The sequence below is a fragment of the Oreochromis niloticus genome, linkage group LG4, assembly GCF_001858045.2.
Source record: "Oreochromis niloticus isolate F11D_XX linkage group LG4, O_niloticus_UMD_NMBU, whole genome shotgun sequence".
NCBI classification, from domain to species: domain Eukaryota; kingdom Metazoa; phylum Chordata; class Actinopteri; order Cichliformes; family Cichlidae; genus Oreochromis; species Oreochromis niloticus.
The window spans coordinates 8,258,361-8,279,115 of NC_031969.2; the positions used below are offsets into that span (position 1 = coordinate 8,258,361).

At 43.4% G+C, this 20,755-nt stretch overlaps 1 long non-coding RNA gene across 4 annotated transcripts; it reads right to left on the reverse strand.

Annotated features, from left to right (window-relative positions):
* Positions 1–8,779: 8,779 nt before the first annotated feature.
* LOC102081696 (uncharacterized) lies at positions 8,780–20,374 on the reverse strand. 4 transcript variants are annotated; one of them, XR_269111.4, is made up of 8 exons: positions 20,145–20,374; positions 19,823–19,929; positions 19,572–19,617; positions 19,352–19,430; positions 19,018–19,101; positions 18,521–18,602; positions 17,916–18,103; positions 8,780–9,063 (listed from the first exon to the last, which is right to left on the reverse strand). It is a non-coding gene; the product is annotated as an uncharacterized LOC102081696 (long non-coding RNA). The 4 variants fall into 4 exon arrangements; XR_269110.4 differs by lacking the exon at positions 19,352–19,430; XR_003219881.1 differs by having other exon boundaries at positions 19,352–19,617.
* Positions 20,375–20,755: the final 381 nt, after the last annotated feature.

Below are 20,755 nucleotides of genomic sequence, written 5' to 3' on the forward strand. Positions count from 1 at the left end.
GTGACCCACAATGTAAAATAAATTTGATATCCCGCTGTTAAATCTTGTAGCTTTTCTTCAACATGCTAACATTTTGAGCAAACCGTTAAAAAGCTTGAAACCATGATTTAATTTCAAAATAAAAGATGAACATATATTTAAACAGAGCCTTCAACACGCCACTGATAAAATCTGCTTGACCATCAGCCACACCGCTGACAGAGTCTGTGCCGATGTTGCGTTAGGTTGTGTTGCTGTCAGGTGAATTATTTCTGTTTTGTCCTGCCATCTACACAACTCTATTAACTCTGTTCACACCAAAATGTTTTCGCCTTGGAGCATGCCGCAGTCGCCTTTGCTGAAGTGGCAGTGGGAGTGAATTGAGCTCGGCATCCTGCCACGGGAGCTGCTGCTTTCGGGGCCTTTCTCGTAAATCCATTGTGAAAGCTTTGGGGAGTCTGACCGGGCGAGGAAAAATGAAAGTATGGTTCGGCTGCTGTTTGAGAGAAGGATGGAAAAATACAAAGACAGGAAAAAAAAGGGTATTTGCCAATAGAAGGGGAAAAATCCTTGAGCTCTGTTCCTGTGTGGTTTGAAGCAGCGCTCGGCTCCCAAGGGCAAGAAAAAAATGCTTTTGATTGAAGTCCTTTGTGAATCAGTGATACTATATACAGTAATACATGACATGGTGATACGGAGATCACATGAGAAATGATGTTGTTTGAGATTCCTTTCTGTGCTACCTGATTCTCACATCTCATGTTCGTGTGTGTTTGTGTGTGTGTGTGTGTGTGTGTGTAACCCATGGAAAGCTTTAAAGTGCTTTTGATAGACTCCTGTTTGTTTTCTCGGCACGAGATCAAGGTCAGGTAGCCTTAATATTAGCTCTGAGGGGTTTGTATTGTATGTCACCAGTGAGAGAGGAGAGTGAGCCCTTTAATGTCGATCCAAAAACCAGCCTTTCCGCTCTGAAGCACTATTTCACAGGTGAAAGCCGTGTCAGCCTCCACGAAACTAATTACCACAGCGAGCCCTTGCAGTAACACGGTGAATGCTAAGGTTTGTCCATATTAACTTCTGTGGATAAGTGCTCTGAATTCCCGTTGTGGATGAAATGGGAGGGCTGCGGAGGCAAAGCTATTCTCAGTGACAGAATCGGATTATGTGACGATCCATATGCAATCACTTTATGCCAAGGGAGAAGACAGACGTGGAGGAGAGATGGTGGAGAGGAGGCAGAGGGATGGGAGATGAAGAAGGAGGTGTGGGGGTGGGCGATGGGGGGGTGATGTGGAGGGGAGGTGTGGGAGAAATAGCAGGGTTGCCAGGACTCTGAAGCTTGTCTGTCATTCCGTGCGTCAGTCAGCCTATTCCCAGACTCAGACGCAGGTAGCCCACAGTATTTGCGCAAATGTGAGTATATTTACACACACTCACACAGAAGCACACAAAAAAACACTCTTTCTCACTCCATCAACACAAGCTGGAAGAAGGAAAGATCCTTTTTTTTGTCCTCTGTCATAGACTAATTAGATTCCACCACCACAGCAATGCTTTTCCCCTCTCCACATTTTTTTTTCTTTTCTTACCTCACTAACACTCTATGCCACACTGTAGCACTGCAGACCTTCTGGCTGTTTCCCTGGCAACAGCTGCTTCCTGTTTGTCTGTCTGTCTGTGTTGCCATGGAGGAAGGGGTAGGGCGATGTTGGCGGCAGCAGGCGGCTCAGTAATGACAATAAAGTGGCCCTGAAGTGGACTTAGGGTTCACTTGATAAACATTTGTTAGAATAGTTGCATCACACAGGAGTGGCACCAGGGCCTTGTTCATCTATTCTAAGGAGTAATTAAATCATTCAGGAGGGAGCAGTAATACACTAACCTTCAATTTCTTCCCCCCTTTGTTTGTGAAGATCCCATTCACCCTGTGGACAGCTTTACAGCTCTGCCTTCAATTTATATCAGGGTTTCTCAGGGCCGATTAATTCTCCTGACCCAAAATGACTGCCCAGTACTCCCTTCCCCACTTGGATACTGTTGCTATGTCTGTCAAACTTTTCTGATTTTGCACAGTACACGTGTCACATTTATAATTCACTCGCATTTTAAACAATAAAACTCCACATATGAAAAAAATTACATGAAAAAAATCTTTCAGCTTTCAGCTAATTCATATCAAAAGAGGAACCATGGTTAATAATGATGCCAACAGACCGAGGGATCTTTACCGGAGAAACATAAATATAGTAGAAATGAAAAATGGAAATAAAGGAACAGGATTAGACAAGTATAACTTGTTTAACAGGAGGAGCAATTAATAAAAGCTACTTTCAGCAGCTCCCGTATTCAGAAGAGATTACCAGAATGGGTAGCTCCACATTTTTCATTTTTATGTCCTTACTGACACAACCCTAAAGGAATTTGGATCTCCTTCCAAAAGGGAGCTTTTAATGCTGGGCAAATGTGTACATGACTACACTATGCATTTTCCAAATGCAGCAGTGTATTGCTTGGAGTAACAGATGTGTTGTTTTTCTCATACCAGCAAAACTCTAATATTAAGAAACACCAACTCCACTCAAGGCTGGCACTAAAAGCAGTTGAATTCCCAACAACTCTATTGTTAAAACACCCATGTTTACAGGAAAACACATAGCTCAATTTTAAGTTAATGTAGAAATGGGAACATTTTTAACAACTTTTTAAATTAATTAGTATTAGGATAGAGGTTGCTTTGAGTAATTGGTGTCTGCTAGGTTCCCCTCAGCTATTTGTGGTCTCTAATTGAGGTTTTGCAGACACTTGACCACTAACCACTTGACGTTAACTTGTCCGTCATTCTGAATGTGTGACAGTCATGGTGACAAGTGAAAAAGACCTCAGGGACACAGGCATAGAGAGCTGCCTGGACCACAACTACTGGTTGTCAAAAAAAAGGGTATTCCCTAACTGATTGCAAATGCTTGCTAGAGTTGATAGCAGCAGCAGGTAAAATGACTGCTAAGGTCACACTCATGCAGGCCTACAGACCAATTAGTGACACCATGGTAGCGACATATTGCTAGGGAAAAACCTGTCTTTCTTAACCAGTTGTCGTTTTGGTTTCTAGCTTAATGCAAGCGAACTTGTCTACAAACACTACGGCTGCTCTCAGAGCTGCCATGAAAAGTGAAACTGTAAAAAGTGCAACACAAACTGGAAACAGGGACCACTTGCCTTCAAAGTAAAAGTTGCCCCTTTTAAACGTCTTGGCTTCAGTGCTGTGGCACAAATTTTACTTTTAAAGGGCTCCCTCTTGCATGGAAAGCCCTTTTTTAAGCTCTACTACTGCTTGGCTAATAGCAACAGAGTATTTGCAGAAAAACCTGAAAAACTACAGGCAAACATGGGAACCTGGCAGCATCCAAAGCAATCACTTTGGTTGCTGGCTGCTTTTGGCTTTTAGTGCACACGTTTTGTGCGCACCTTCTTTGTAACACCTTCACCTAGTGAGAGCTAGCAATCTCCAGGAACCACAGCTTACCAGTAAAGGAATACAAATTTTCCATTTACTTTCACTATGGCGGACAAATCCTGAGCAATGTGAGCACGAGATAAGAAACCTCAATAGTGTTGGTCATTTTAATTTAAACCTGATGTGTGGTTAACTTTAACAAAAGCCAGTTGAAGACGTTTTGGTGAGTGAAATTCAAGCATTTTAACTGTGCTGGTTGGTATTACTTAGCAGCTATCTGCAGGTTATTAGCATTAGCTCATAACTTGGCATTGTCCAGATGTGGTTACTTGTGATTAAAGCCTAAGCTCTTGTGCAGTAGATGTTACATGCCTAAACACGTTTGTGTCAGCTAACGACACTCAGTTTGCGTTTATGGTCAGTTGGAAGCTAGTTAGCCAAGCATGCTAAAATTTTCAGCTTGGGTTAAAGCAAACAAACCCACTGGTTATTCTTTATCGCTTATGTTTTTAGAGAGAACCAGTGAAGGAAAAAAACAACACGCTTTATGCTTTTTAGTGTTTTGAATCCCTCTTTGTGAGTTTTTATCCATCAGATTAGAAATCAGAAAACAGCACATGACCGCAAAGTTTAAAACCCTCTTTCTGTAAAAGATGACTAATTACATGATGTGTTTTGTGATTTGTCAATCTATTAACAAAACTTTGCAATTTATTTTAGATAAACCAGCCTGTGATATGAGCTGCGTAATACTCCAGTGATGCACAAACATTGTCCTCTTCTACATAGCCCACACAGATCATCAGCATAAATAATCATTAGCAGCATCTGTGCTCTGGATACATAAATGCAGCGCACTGCTGACAAACCAGATGAAGTAGCTTATTGGAGTGAGGAAGGTCAGCGCAAAGTCAGCTGGACCAAATTAGACCTCACAGTTCTTTTAAGAGAGCAGGTCGTTTCTGCTATTATTGGCTTTCTACGCAAAGTATCTATCCAAAGTAAACGATCAAATGATGCAGATGACCTGCTTAATGAAGCCTCATGTACAAACACTGTATATTATTTGTCAGTCACAGTTTGGATAACTTCCATGTAAATTTTTATGCTCTGTTGACAATGCCTAAATCCTTGCAGAGTTCCCGACACGATGTTGGCCTCAGAGTTTATTTAGTTACTGCTGCGTTGTTATCGCTAGCCAGCTGGGAATTTGCACAACAACCTAATTCAGTGGAACAGTCATCGTAATGTTGCAACACCTACGTCACAGAGCCCATTTGATTTCTCGTCAGCCTGACCTGTGTTGTAATTTTAATAGCTGAAAAAGGATGTGTCAGCATTAGTGGATTGTTTGTTCTTGCATGTTTGAAAAAAAATGAAAGCATTTTTCATAATCTGTTTGTGAATCACTTTTATGTGAGGGGAGCTGAAAGTCTTGAGCGACAGACGAAATGAGCGTTTCTTTGTACAGCAAAAAGCCAAGATGGCATCTTGTCTGAGCATACCAGAGATGACCGAATGCTGCTTCGTCTATACAAGTTGTTCGGAAATTCGCCCAGAATGATATCAACACTCTGTTCCCGAGGCATTTGTTTAAAGTACTTGAAAGCCACTGCCATTCTTTTTTTTGGCAAGAGCTGGGGGTATGCCCGTATCTTACAAGAAACAATAGCTTCTATTTGAGAAACAATTCAAGTTCACAGGTACAACACATGGTAAATAGAGCATGTGGGCCAAGTATCTTGTTCCGCACTGGCCCGATTCCCTCCCAGCTCGCACACCGTCAGAAGATAAAAGAGGAAACACAGCAGAAGGAGAGTTTGAAACACAGAGCGACTTCAAAGCTGGAGAAGAGTTTCTTTAAACGTAGTTCTCCGAAGACCACATCAAACACGGGGAGAGGCGAATGGGGGAGGGAGAGAGCTGCGTTGGGTTCATGTACACATGCACAGAGATGTGTGTGTCTGCATCACAACATGGCACAAAGTTGCAGAGATGCATCGAGGCGATGCCGGTCCAACCCAAGTGTAGAGAAGAAAAAGAGGCTGTCAGCTCCGATAAAGAGTTTGGAGTGTGCGCGCCTTTCTTCTCGTTCTGGGAGGCCTCTTCAGCACCCAGAGAGCACTTCAGCACAGCGGCTGCCAAGGAGATGATCAGAGGGTGGCCCCTCAGCCCACACACACGCTCACGCATACTCACCCTGCCGCATCAGGGCTCCCATCATGTAAGCGCACAGTCGCACACACACATGAAGCCACACAATTCATGCTCTTTTATTGTGTATAAACCAGAGTGGGTATTGATTGTTTTAAACAGAGCGTTTACGACGCAAATGCTATTCCTAGGGCTTCGAGCACACCCACACATGTTTTCCCCGATGGTGTGCATGCACAAGCAACATTAGCACAAATGCACACACATACACACACATAGGGACACATTAAAACAGGCATTCTTGACATTCCTGTGAAAACCCTCTGGTATCATCTGCAGGCAACACCACACCATCACCTCTGACTCAATGAACCTTTGTCAGAGAAAAACATGACCTTTCTCCTGTTTTAGCTAAAACTGCCATGCAGTTTCTGTAACCAGTAGTTACAGTAGTGGGAAAAGATGGGCTGCTTTAATTGGAAACAGTGTAAAATATTCCAGTCTGGTGTTTGTGTAATGTCTGACCCGGTGGCTCCTGCCTTTTCCTTTCTTTTAATGGTGTTCTTCCTATTTCTTCCTTATTTTGGCACTCTTGCAGAAGATTCATTGTGGACTTGCCTCCTTCCTGTCTGCCTTATTCTCATCTAGGCTCTGCCTCCCTGCTGCTGTCTCTGCCCATTGGTCCGTCTGTCTCCACGTCTGCCCGTCTGTCTGTCTTGCTTTTGTGTTCGTTTCCTTCTAATCTGGCAATGATATCTCCACCCACCTCTATCCCATCTAACTGATTACACAGCTGTGGGCTCAAGCTGATGTTTGTAGATAAGCTTAAAAATGTATTTAGATTTTTTTTGTAAGACTGCTAGTTTACATCCATTCTAGCAGCTCAACAGCAAGTTTCCCTGATTTATATCGCACATGGCACAAGGTCCTGTGTCCCCCTGGCCTAACAGTGCACTAGCGATCCATATCACACAGAAACGTTTATCCCCAAAGAACAACCCCACGTGTTGTTAGTTGACTGACTCTTGGGGTTGTATGAATAATTACATGTAAAGTGTTTTCCGAGGCCTCACCTTTAAATACTACTGAACTCAGCATTGTGATAATATAAAAAATTTAGCGTTGAACATATAAACGTCTTTAGCTTAAACCAGGGGTGTCGAACTCCAGGCCTCGAGTGTCGGTGTCCTGCAGGTTTTAGATGCATCCTTGATCCAACACAGCTGATTCAAATGGCTAAATTACCTCCTCAACATGTCTTGAAGTTCTCCAGAGGCCTGGTAATGAACTAATCACTTGATTCAGGTGTGTTGACCCAGGGTGAGATCTAAAACCTGCAGGACACCGGCCCTCGTGGCCTGGAGTTCGACACCCCTGATCTACACAAAACTGATTCATTCAGGCAGCGTTGGGCCTAATCCAGTCACTTTGCCCCCTCTGCTGAAGTCTAGTGATACACTTGAACTATAAGTTAAACTGATTCATACAGTTTGCTTAAAGAAAAAATTGAACACCCATAATTTTTCAACAACAGTAATTTCGTGCTTCTGCAGCGTCATGGTAACCAGCATGGCCGAGGAGGACACTGAGCAGATGGGCCAGTGCATGTCAGACTTTGGGAAGTACCCCTCATGCCTCTTTGAGACTAAAAAACAGCTCATTCATTAGCTTGTGCAGCTAGTCTTAAAGTGTGACCCTACTCGAAAATTGCAAAACAAATGGAAATGTGTTGAGGCGACCATGTGCTCACAATCAGCTGCCCTAGTGTGTGGTGAGTTTACTGACCCACTTCTGCATTGGAGAAATTGTCGCTGCACTGTAATCTAAGACTAATTTTTTACACTTTAAGAAGTGTTTTTACATTTCTCTATGAGTATGTCTTTATGGTTGTAAATATACCAAAGAGAAGAATAACTTGAACCAAATTCCCCCGCGTCATAGGTGGTTGCCCTTCAAGTTTATATGATCTGCTGCTGACCCCGTTCACAGGTACCAACTGTGTTTAAATATGAGGCCAAGAGTCTATGTGGGAGAGCTTTGGAATGCAACCCATCTGGCCGTTGCCTCGACTTGGTGTGTCACAGGTTTGGGCAGTGGTTCTCCAACTGTGGAGTAGGCCTCATTGGTAAGGGCGGGACAAGATTTGCAAAAATATGAAGTGAAACTGATTTGAGCAATCTTATTCTTTTTCTTTTTTTTAAGGAAACTGAACAAACAGGACTTTTTCTGATACTATTGCACTGGTCTTCATTCATGCAAAATTCAACTTGGAACCATTTTTAATAGTTCTTAAAAATTACCAGGTATGAGCCATGAAGGTTTTTTTCAGCATCTGATCTGTGGCATGCCAGAAAATCTTTTTAAAGCCACAGGAATTGCATTAAATAGGGGTAAAGACAGTTTGTCCTGATGCATGTGTAAGTCACATTGACATACATGTGGGCATCGATGCACATACGAGGTAATGACAATTTTAAATGTTCACTAATTGTGTTAGTTTAGTTTGTTAGCAAAATACAGCTCTAACTAATGAGAATGTCTTTGAGTTGCAGTTATCTGATCACAGATGATAGTTTTTTTTAACTGCTTCTGCAGTTAGTGGTTGATTGGAGTCTATCACGGGCCAAGAAGTAGTTGACCTGAAAATGAACTCCATTACATTGTTTACTGTCAATATTTCCGTCCAAGTGTCCCAGCCCCAACAAACATGCTGATCACGTGACTACAGTTTCAAAACTGTTTCTGCCGCTCCTGTGCTTATTTTGAAGAAAAGATAGTAACTCATCACCCGCAACCGGATGTGACAGATGGCTGCTCCTCCCTTAGCCTGGTTATGTTGAAGGTTTCTTCCTCTTAAAAAGAGTTTTTCCTTCCCACTGTCGCCAAGTGCTCGCTCACAGGCGGTTGATTGATTGTTGGGGTTATTTATCTGTTATTGTACCTTACAACATAAAATGCCTCGAGGCAACTGTTGTTGTGATTTGGTGCTATATAAATAAAATTGAGTTGACCTCTTCAAGATGAGCCCCACCACTTGACCCATGACATCTGAGATAGCCTCCATCTGCCCCTGACTTGACCCTTAAGTGTATAATTGCTTAAGAAGACGGATGACGTTAACAAATACAAAATGCCAGGTAGATAAACACACAAAATCCTTGGTTCATTATTAACAGGTGGGAGTCGGAAAGACTGACCTGTCTTAACTGACATTCAGTGGCTTTATTAAGTGAAACATCTGTGTTTGAAGTCAGCAGTGAAACGCTGGAAGCTTATCACAGGCACAATCACTTCACACGTTCGACTTTACGTTTGCCATTTATCTTTTGCGTCTTCCACTGAATGAAAAACAACACAGCCACAAATACACGCAAACATTCTCAACCACAGGATGCGATGAGGGTTCGCACATCCTCTCTGCCCCCTCAACATCCTGTATGAAAACCTTACTACCGCAGCAGCACAGGAAGTCACGTCTGTGAAGAAAGGACATTGGGGTTAGTCGGGACATGAGAGAAACTAGCGGGCTGAGCTGAATGAAAAAGCTGATGCATACATTCTGATCAATACAAATAGAGTTTAAGTTCAATACAACTTCCTGCTCGCAACAAAACAGGCCCGCAGATGAAAAGTGTCTGACAGGCATTAGATAGCATCTATTCATTACTGAATGAGCCACTGAGCCAGCTGAGTGCCGAGTGTAGTAACCTGCGTGAAAGAGTCTTTACTAATGTGATTAGGCTTGATGCTGCAGATGATTTGCCTCGGGACATTGTTTTACTCTCTGATCCTTCATAATTGTTGCACAGATGTGGGTGGCTCTGGCTAGCTAGCAAGGCAAGGAGGAGGAAGATGAAGAAGAAGGAGAGGAAAGAAAGGAGGAATGATACACGCGGTGGAGACGGGTGAAGAAGCACCTGCTGAGTACACATGGCTTTGAATGACCCAGTTTAAGTGGCTGCACTCACGCACGCATCAGTCTGAAGTGCTGCCCCTGCTGCGAGCAAATGCGGTTGCAAGCACATGGCTCCTCTGATCAAGGCTATTGGCAAGATGGTTTGTATTATCCAGGGGGCAGAGCAGAGATAGTAAGCCGGTTGTTTGGTCTGAGGGAGTTGGAGTGCAGGTGCATGTTGTAAACAAGGATAGTTAAAGGTGAAATGGAGTGGAGAGGGAGGGCAGGGAAGGGGACATAAAGTAAAGCACAAAACAGAAATGTGTGCAAATATAGATGCTAATGTTTGTTTGGTTTTTAAATCATACTTTTCACATTCCACATCATACAAAGTCCCGTCTAACATTTGGAGAATCTGTGCACAGCACCATAGACTGTATATAAATGATGCACACATCCACCGAAATGTCAGCGGTTTGTTTTGATGCAATACTGTTAGCAATTTTGGTGCTACCACGATGATTTCTTGGATTCAGAATGTAGGTAGTAACCTAGCTAACTTAGTTAGCATGGTGCATCTCAGATTTAATGCTAGTGTGCAGTCCAAACTTCTTTAGCACCACAAACACAGATGAGAGATCCATTTGAATAATGAAAGGTGAGGACTAGCAGTCAGCTACTGGCTACAGTCACTGAATCTACTGACCACTGGAAAAGCTAACTTTAAGTCTCAGCTAACATTAAAAGGCTACGTTTCACTTTCCAGTGGGACAGTAGCTGTAGAGACCAAAATGATTCTAATATTGTTAAAAACAATGTTAATTTCACATAATGTATTAATGTGGGAGTCTGTGAGGACTGACATGCCAGCTTTCTTCATATACTTTCTTTACGTGCTCATATTAGAGACAGCAGCATGAATTTATCAGCAAGCATCACTTCCTCTGCACTGAGGGATTTTTTTTCCCCTTGACAAAAATACCGTCTTTACACCGCACAGACCTACAGTATCATTAACTCTTTAATAGTCAACTTCCAGCTCATCAAATTTAGTATTCAAATACTAATCTGCCAGCCTGAGCTGCACTGAGATACCGCTTCTTCAAAGGGAATCTTTATATGTAGTAATGTGAGGGTATGCAAATGTGTGGGTGAAAGAAGCGGATGGGGGAAGATAGCCGCCGTATGTGTGTGTGTGCGCACGCGCTCAACACTCTCAGCAGAGAGAGAAACATCTGTGTTTGTATGCCCTTGCATACAATAATTCACACACAGCATCCTTTTTTTTTGGCAGCATCATAAAGAACTCAATCTGCTTATATAGCACCACATTTAAATGCCCCAAATTCAGCCCTGAACCAAACGTGTGCCCATATAGTCAGGATCAAATATCAGATTTCTGAGTTACATAATGTTAACACGTGTTATATTGGCAAGAAGTCAGAGCTGCACAAAAACAGATGAAAGTGTACAGTATACATGCAGTAAAGTATCCAGTATATACATGCAGCTGGAGCAATGCCCTGGGTGATCAAGTGCAAAAGGTCAGAGTCCGTTAGCCACACGCTCGAAGTGGGACGAAGACATATCTAACTGACTGTGAAGATGCCCGGCTACGTTTGCGCTCAAAGCTTCCAGTATATATGTGACACTGAAACTCGTTTCCCTCTTTACTGTTATGGGGTGTTGCAGCTTTTCAAATAGATGAATGAAGATACTCTCAAACAGTCACTTTACACCGCATCCTCGTCTCAGAACGTCAATGGGATGAGAGAACTTTCGATATTACTCAGCGCAGAAGAGAAAGTTGACGGCTCATCGCAGGCGCTCTGTTTTACTGCGACGAGCCGAGATGCAAGAATACGTGCCCGTATTCTTACACATATTCTTGCAAGATGCATGGATCTATCGCCGAGTGAGATGCAAGCCTACGTGCTTGTAAAATGATGAATAAGTAGAGAGCAGCTTGGCTAGTAGTGTAGTAAGTTTGTGAGTTGGTGATCAGAATCAGTCTCCTCTACTGCTATTACTGTGAAAAACCCAAGAAGCCATAGAGAGTAAAAATAATCATAAAGTAAGAACCGACTTTCTCAGTTATTTTAGCTGCTTAGTACATGTTTAGGGTCATGTTGTGTGTTTAACTATGAGTGTCAAGAAGTGAAGTGAAAACAGCAGCAGCAGCAGCAGCACATACACCGCCAGCGTGCTTGTGTGTGTGTTGTGCAGGTTGCGGGGCAGCTGTGTGTGTGCATATGCAGTATGAGGAGAGTGCTAGGGGGAGACCACCTACACTTCCACCTGCTATGCCTTTTAGAGGGGCCTCTTCAATCACAAGGCGGGGGTCATTATAGATGCGAGCCTCTAGCCGCCAGGCATTGTTTAGCTATTTCTGTCCTTGCGCTTTACAGCCAAACATCGAGCAAAAGCTCCATTAAAAAACCTGCACTTCAAAACATGTGCAGGAAGCATCGGGGCCCCCGAACACGAAGCTCTCCCTTTTTTCTTTTCTCGTGAAAAACACAAGACCGATCTGCGCTGGAAATAAGATAATTCTTCAAAATTTCACGGCGACAAACATTTCTCAGTCGCGGAGGTAGATGTGGTTAGAAATGAGGAGACCTCTCTGCCCAAGCTGACACGACGATGAGGAATGACAAAGCAGCAAACTGTTTGACAGGCACTGTGAAGATGACTAAGTCCAAACTTTCAGAGTGAGATATGAAGGGGGAAGATGTTGTTTGTTCTTGACTTCAGGGAAAACTATCTCAGGGCTTCGATTTCTGTCTTGCGTTCTGGTGGTCGTGTGCAGCTGGTTGTCTTAAAGTCCCTGACATTTTTTTTTAATGACTTGAAAGGTTTGTGCGAGTTGAAAGGTTAAAAAAATGTATTACATGTGCCTCCCACATTAAAGGAGTAGTTTCACATTTGCTAAAAAGCCAGACGAGAAGATCAAGCCTGCTTGCGTATACTCTAAATATGAAACCACAGCTAACAGCTGGTCTGGTTTGTTTAACTGGAACTGGAGGGCTGGTGGTGGTGGTGGTGGTGCAAAGCAAAGACCTCTACAACTGAAAATGTCAGTAATTAACAAGTCTTGTTCGTTAAACCTGGATAAAGTATAGATAAAACTGTTATTTCCATATGTAGTAAAATATAATTGGCGGTATCCCTCTGTTCTGGGACCTTCCCACTGTTGCACAGTCATAAGTAGAAATCATACAGCAGGGAGAACAGCAGTAAGACCCCAGAGCAGGCATCAGTAACAGCAGATATGACCGCAATTAAGTCAGACAGGACAAAGCAAGTAGCTGAGCTGCAGGTGGGTTGCAAAGCAGCTTGCTGGGGCAGCAGCACCAATGCGCAGGCTAAAGCAGCTTAACTAGAGCCATATAGGAGATTAGCCCAGTGGATGTGCATGAAGGTATTACCTGAGCCATCCAGAGGGTGTGGGCTGGCTATGAAACCAGATTGACTTTGCAGCTCACCTGAACTTATGCTTTGCTTGATAAATGTCACACTGTGATGTTAGCTGATGATAGCTGAGGACTCAGTCTTCTCTGTCTACAAGTCTTCTCATCTAATTGATCTAATCTAAAAGTTAATCAGTTCATTTCAGAAAAATGTGCGACTAGAACATCCTTTAAATCTGTCAGCGTCAAAGGAAGCCAGACACCACTCTCTGTCTGAAAACTAGTAAACAAGTGTGCCTTGCAAACAATTAGACAGTAATTTGTGACTGAAGTAGACTTCCAAATAACCCAGTGAGAGTCTATATTTGGTTCGGGGCCTCCTAAACGCACTACTTAAGGTAAACTACATTAAATGTGAGAAAATTAGTGTGCCACTAACAGACCACAAAGTGCTAATTGTGCTGCCTGTGGCTGCCTCTGCCTGCCTTCATCACAACCTGCAGACGGCTCTTAATACCAACCCTCCGCTTCTATTTAGCAACGGGATCTTTGTCCGAACGCGGCAAACAATAATTGTCAGCTGAGGGCGAGATACAAAAACATGCCTGATAGCAGGCTGAGCTGAGGCACAGGGCGCTGCGATTGGTCCAGATATGCTTTATATATCTTGTTTTAAAAAAAGAAAAAAATCGGGTGTATTTTAATTTCTGCTTTGAGCAGATCCTCGTAACGTTGTTTTTGAAAGGTGCCGTATGAATACATTGTTGCTGTGTGAGCATGTGTGCTCAGTTCAAGCTGTGTACAAGGTGGTGCACCAGCAAAAGTGCATTTACATATGTGAGTAAGAGTGTGACTGTGAGTGAGAGCGGTGTGCCGTGTGTGTGTGTGTGTGTGTGTGCACGTATGAGTGGATGAAATATGTGGGTGTTTGTGGGGGAGTTGGATGATTTTTGCAGGCACTGATTCACTCCAGGGCATCCATGTCCAGGCTTGTTGAAGACATGCCGGGTCCTGGGCATCGGGAATGGTGCTCAGTTACAGGATCACGCAAAGGCTCCCTGAGGCTTAACAGGAGTTGCAGACGCAGACAAAGTCAGAAAATCTGCGGTCTTTTATGTTGACAGTGAAAACTGCATGTGAGTGTTTGCCCCAAGAAAGTGCTGTCACTGCAGCTTTTCTCTGAGCTGCTGCTATCCTGAGAAGATCTCAGTGGATTTCTATCAAACAAACACCTGCACAGAAACAAACTAACAGCACTAATAGCTGCGTGTCAAAGAGTGGCTGTGCTGTTGTTCAGGTGTGACATATGAAAGTGTTTGTGTGACTACAAACTTACTCACAATATCTGGAAGCTGTACCTCTCTGTTCTCAGTGATGTCATTCCCATCAAGGTTGTGACCTTCATTCATAACCCCTCCACCCTTCCCTGAGGGATTCCCCAGTCTGGCTTTAGCCACGTTATGACATCCCGCTGTCTAGAACTGCAGAGTTGTTTTTGTTTGGACTGGGAAGGAAACCGGGAAGTAGATCAGACAGTGAAGATGAGCCTCGGCACAGACAAGAAACAACTGCTGACAGGCAGCAAAGTGGAAAGGGGAGTTTTGGGAAGCATATGTGATTATTCACACACACACACAAAGATTTCTGAAGGAGAATTTATTCATTATCAAAGTGAGAGCGGAAAATGATGGAGTAGCGGCTTTCCAATTCCAAATGATGATTATGAGCTCCAGGGAGGCCGACATGGCAACGCACAAGACGAGTTTTGTTTTATTAAAAGCCAAAGCCGTGTTTTGACCATGTGGCAGATAAAGAACCAAAGGAAAACACACACTCAGTCGAGCCGCTGTGGCTGGCTTACTGAGCCAAACCATAACTGAGAGGACCCACTCAGAGAAAATCTCAAAGTTGTTTGGCAGACGGCAAACACACTGGGATCAAATGCGTGTAGACTTCGGCAGAGAAGAGGAATTCATGCAGTATATTTTATTTGCCACTTCAAGACTGTGAGGATGAAATGTCAGCTACCCCACCCCCCACCCCCCACAAGATGAACAGATGCACTCGCACACACACAAGAAGCAGTGAGGAAAGATCTGGAGCCAATTGTTCTCTCATGCCACAACACATTCACCCCCGCATTCCCCTGTGTTACATTAAATGTCCTGGCTTTTAACTTATGACTCTGAACAGGGCGAGATTATTAAGAGCGCACTCAGCATTCATTACCGGGGTTGCGTGTTCCTGCACTGTAGCCTAATGAACCGAGAAGGAGGACAGGGGAGTAAACAGAGCAAAAGAGGGATGAGTGGAGCCAGGGGACAAAGGCGAGGCGAGCGAGTTGACCTCTGGCGCTAACATCGGTGACCCACACTTTTGACTAACAGCTTTTTCTATCACTTCTTGTCTCTGCAGTACGCGGCCCACTGCCTGCCAGCAACTCTGCCCCCCGTAGCTCTGGTCGGCTACCTGACTCACAGCTTCAATAGGCGGTTTCAGGTTCACCGAGCATGACGGCCATGCGACCTTGCCGAGGAGGTCTCTGAGTCCTTTCGATTTGCACGGCCAAGGACGGCCCGTGTGGCTGTATGCCAACAGGCTTTTTGCCTCCCTCCTTTTATCATGAATAAGAACAAGGAGGCTGTTCCCAGTTTGGGCTGACCCACACTGATGTTAAAAAGTCTTGCCGTCTTGGGGCGATCGTGGCTCAAGAGTTGGGAGTTCGCCTTGTAATCGGAAGGTTGCCGGTTCGAGCCCCGGCTTGGACAGTCTCGGTCGTTGTGTCCTTGGGCGAGACACTTCACCCGTTGCCTACTGGTGGTGGTCAGAGGGCCCGGTGGCGCCAGTGTCCGGCAGCCTCGCCTCTGTTAGTGTGCCCCAGGGTGGCTGTGGCTACAGTGTAGCTTGCCATCACCAGTGTGTGTGAATGGGTGGATGACTGCATGTGTAAAGCGCTTCGGGGTCCTTAAGGACTAGTAAAGCGCTATACAAATACAGGCCATTTGTAGTCGGGTAAAAGAAAAACTAGCTTTTCCTGGGAAACAGTAAAACGTGCAGTAGTTCGGTGCCAGCATGAATTTCCTGGCATACATTCGTTGTGAGGAAAGACAGACAGTCTTTTAATATTAGTGACATATAATGTACAACTTGTCTTCAAGTGATAGATATACAGATTTTTCCACTCTGGCTCATTTGGACTTGTCGTGCACTCCCTTGGTACACTGCCTCGGGCATGGGTGTAGGCGCGAGGCTTCTTCCCTCCAACTATTTCCTCATGTAAGATCAGCAAGTTCTTTTTTTTTTTTTTAATTCTGCTTTTGGCAGTAGTTTGAGTTTTTTATGTGTCTATCACCAAGTCTTACATATATCTGGTGTTAAACCTGGTGTAATTGATGATTCCAGAGCAACTTGTGTTAGAAGCGAGTTATAAATCCTATTTATAAAGTAGAAATAAAATACTAAAGAGTTCGGCCCTGGGAAATAAAATATTCCATCAATAATTTAGTTCGTCTGCGAAATGCATTTTAAACGTGGTGAAATTGTGTCGCGAAATAGGCACAGAGTTTCTGAAGGGCAAACGAAGCTGGAAATATATTTGGTGAATAGTACAGGAATAGTACAACAGTAATTTATTTGACGACTGAACGAGCTTTGTATTTAGTTTCTCACTGTTGGTTTAATATCCATCCATCTGGACTGGAGCCTATTCCTGCTGTCACAGGGTGAAACATGGAGGTACACTGGGTTGCCTGTCTATCACAGGGCTTCATATTGGTCTGTTATGTGAAATTAAACTAAATAATCTAAAGAAAAATGCTGTATAATTTTACACAAGTTCTCTAAAAATAATGATATGTTGCAAAACCTCGATCTTTTATTGAAGCTGCCAGGCAGCGTTGGACGCAGTGATGCATCCTCCGTTAAAAAGTTCATGAACTCTAGCCTTCAAATTAGTGGCTCTTGAAAAGGTTGAAGATGAACCATTAATAGATCAAAACAGGCCATTTGGGGTTGACAGAGTGAAGAGGAGGAAAACATCATCGGGCCATCATGTGATGTTGATGATGATGCAAATGATGATGATGATGGATCACTCTATTAATAGACCTGGCAGTGAAGTGACCATAGTCACAACAGATTAGAGCATCGCCTTGGATGAGAGGCCCCATTATGTCCAGAGGAAGGAGTCAGCTGCTTTGTCAAGAGGGCACCTCACAAACAAACCTCATTTGACTGAGCCCGTCTTTCTCTTTCCCCTTGCCCTTCCACTCTCGCGCTAACCCCGACTCTTTTTCTGCTGAGTGGGTGTTTTTGCGAAGTTTTGAAGGTCAGAGAAAGACTCTAAAGTGTGGAGCGAGCTTGGGGCTTTGACCTCTGATTGCCACCACCCCCCCTCCCCTGCTGCCCTAGCTTCTGTGAGTCACATAGACGGAGCCATCTCGCCCAACCAAAAGGACAACACGTTGTGGAGAAGCAGACGGCAAGTAGGCTGGCAGCCCGGCTCTGACAAAAGGAGAGTTGTGCAGAGGTGGCGAGGGACAATGGGACAGTTTGAGAGGAGGAGGTGAGGAGAGCTCAGTCCTCACAATAAGTAGGCTTATTGTGAAAGCCTGCTCTGTTGAAGGACAGAGTTTATAGGGTGAAGAAATTACAGGGATTATCCAAGGTAAGAATTGATGATGCTATGTGTCTGTGCACTAATAATGCAAAAATATATCTAGAAATCTGCATAGATACACATCTACTGAATAAAATATTTCAAATGCAAAAATGACTTTGAATCAAAATCACAAATCTGAACATTTTCACTGCGAACACTTTAGTCTTTGTTATATCCTCCCTTCTTGCAGATGTTCACATTGTGGTTAAAAAAACACCACACACTCATACTCCACCCCGAGTGATATACGTGCTTGTTCACACACACACACACACACACACATACTTAAGACACATACACTTTTCTTATTCTTACCGTAAACAGCTTCCTCCCACCCTCAGGCTTTGCCTTTCCCAAACTCACCCAGGATCCCGAGCAGGTAACACTCAGTTGGTTTTGGCAGTCATCCATGTGATCCTGACTGTTTAAACTGAGTCTGTTGCCAAGCAGCTCGTCCTGCCCTGGAACTCTTTGAAAGTTTGCCCAAAAATATGCATAAAAAAAATATGAACACTAAATCTTAGGGCTGGTTTCGGGTATTAGTAGAACTCCTGTACAAAAAAAAAGCAGAACTTGAAGGTATTTCTATACTAGAGTACACACACAATCTTAACAGACTAAACAGAGATGTGACTAATCAAGATGTGACTAAGATGTCGGACACGTTTTTTTAAAAACGATTTTTATTGTTTTTGCAAAAGATGAAACCGGTTCCCTTCAACTAATCACCACGTCATCACTTAGAGCTAAATCGACCCAAATTTCGCAGCTCTTCTGTTTATAATTGAAGGTGGTGATTAATAGAGATTGTTCTGAGCAGAAGCAAAATCACATATTAGACACGCCGTACATCTGTCGCAACATTCACACGTTTGTCTCTCCCACTGCTTAGCAAACATTAGTGCTTTTGACTAACATTTGGCAAGATGGCACGGTGCCACCTCACGAGTGTTCCCGTAAACACTCACCGCTCTGGACCCTGTGCTGTTGTTCTGTGCCAAAATGTCACTGGAAGTGTGGTCAACCTCAAACCCCAGTGCTGAATAAAACCTAAACCCAAGCAAGAGCAGAGCATCAGAAACAGGCAGCTGCACAGAGGACAGAATTTATAAGGGAGGTGGCAAAGTGGAGGCAAGACACTGCCAGGAATTGTTGTTTTCCTCTGTTTAGCCATATTCCCATGGATACTCACAAAAAGGCATAGAGTTAAAATAGTTGTTCTGAATACCAGCAAATTACCTGAGATGAGGTAATTACAATCAGGCATGGAGAACCTAAAAGTGGTGATTTCAGTTAACTTTCCCAGTCATGTCAAGAATATAGCAAACGGCTGTCAACGGTAAACGTTCTCCTTTCTGTGACAGGTTTAAAAGCTCTCTCCGCTTTAGGCCTAAACACCACTGACAATGAGTTTTTAAAAGGCAAATACATAGTATTACAGGGTGGTGGCTGTCACTATTCATACCCAAAGGGAAAACCTGTTGAAAGCTTGATTCAGCCCCCCTCCCCCTGCTCTGGCACAGGTCGGAAATACACTGAGAGGTGGATTCTGCGGATGAGAAAGTCACAGATTAAATAATCAAAGGTGTGGCTGTGCTTGTTTTGAAATATACAAATATGACTGTACTCTTGTGTAATTCTTGTGCTGGGTTTTGTTTTTGTTATACAGCACAGCCTCAACCACCAAGGTGTAAACTTATACTTTTCCAGGCATGCTCGTGGGAAAGTTGGGCTAATTAACTCTGTTTTAACTAACAGATGGAAAACTGAGAGCGGGGGTTAGCTTGCCGTCCCCTCACAGCAATTAGGTCCTGGGTTTGAATCCACCATCTGGCTGGGGCCCTGGGAGTTTGGATGTTCTGTCTCCAGGTGCTTCCACTCACAGTCCAAAAAAAAGCATGGGGTTAGGTTAACTGGTGATTCAAAATGGGCTGTAGGTGTGAAAGTGAGTGCGAATGGTTGTCTATGTCTTTGTTTTGGCCCTGTGACAGATTTGGGACCTCTCCAGGTGGACCCTACCTCTCTCCCTTTAACAGCTGGAGTAGGCTCCAGCCTCCCTGTGACCCTGAAGCGGATAAGCGGAAGCAAATGAATGGAGGGAAAAGTGATAAGAGTAAGAGTAAGCAAATGGTTGATAATAGCAATAATAAAGGTTTGTGTTAATGTGAGGCATAAACTGTTCTATATAGATACAAATCTATACATTTATTAAATAACAATAAATAGAAACAGCTATCTTACTACGATGGATAAATGGGTGAAACATCCACCTTTTCCAGATTGTAGTCACAGATCACTGATTTTAGACCGCCTGTTAAAGTCTCAGCTTAAAGCTGAGTGTGTCCACACAGGAAGTGACTAGCAGCTAACTGGAAACCTGAGACCACAGAAAGTCAATGACATTCGGTCACTTCAAGTGAAAAAAAAAACGGTTGAAAAAAACCCTTGTGACGCACAGTGGGTGCGTCCCAAGATAAACATTTCTCAAATTCAACGTGAGCTGCTAAAGCTAGCTCACTTGGTTAGCAAACTGCTGATATGAACAATTAAAATGCTATTATTTTTCTTACCAAAACCTTGCACGGTCCTTACCTTACAGAAGGCAATATTATTTATCAGACAGTTCCATTAAAACTCCTTTAAAATGACACGAACAGCGAACACAAGAAAGCTGTTAGCTAAAGCTGCACATGCTAGCAGCTGTCACAACTTTCATAATGCAAATGGATGCGTTATGAAAAAACTTAACAGTACAGATGTTATTTATGTGGAAAGTCTCCATAAAGACCAGTGACCTTTGTTATACCACGATGGTTTTTAATGTTGTAAGTTGGTATTTTAACATGGAGGTTTATGGAGATTGGCTCACTTTTAGAAAGCGCCTCAAGTGGCCATTAAAGGAACTGCATTTCTGCACTGTCATTCTTTCTGAGCCCTTGAGGTTGCTGCCTGGTAGATGTAAAAATGCAAAAAAAATAAGTGTGTTGTGGTTGTATGTCTCTTTTAACAAGTCAAGTTTCAGTTTAAATTCAGGTCTGTCCAAGCACATAGAAACAGTAACATATTCAAAGGAATTTGACACTTTTGGCACCAAACTTCACATCCACGTCTGAATATCTGACCAAATCTGAAATGTAGTTGCAGTCTCCCTTTCTGTTCCTGAATCAGGAAACTGAAAGATTCCAGATTATGATCTCACACTG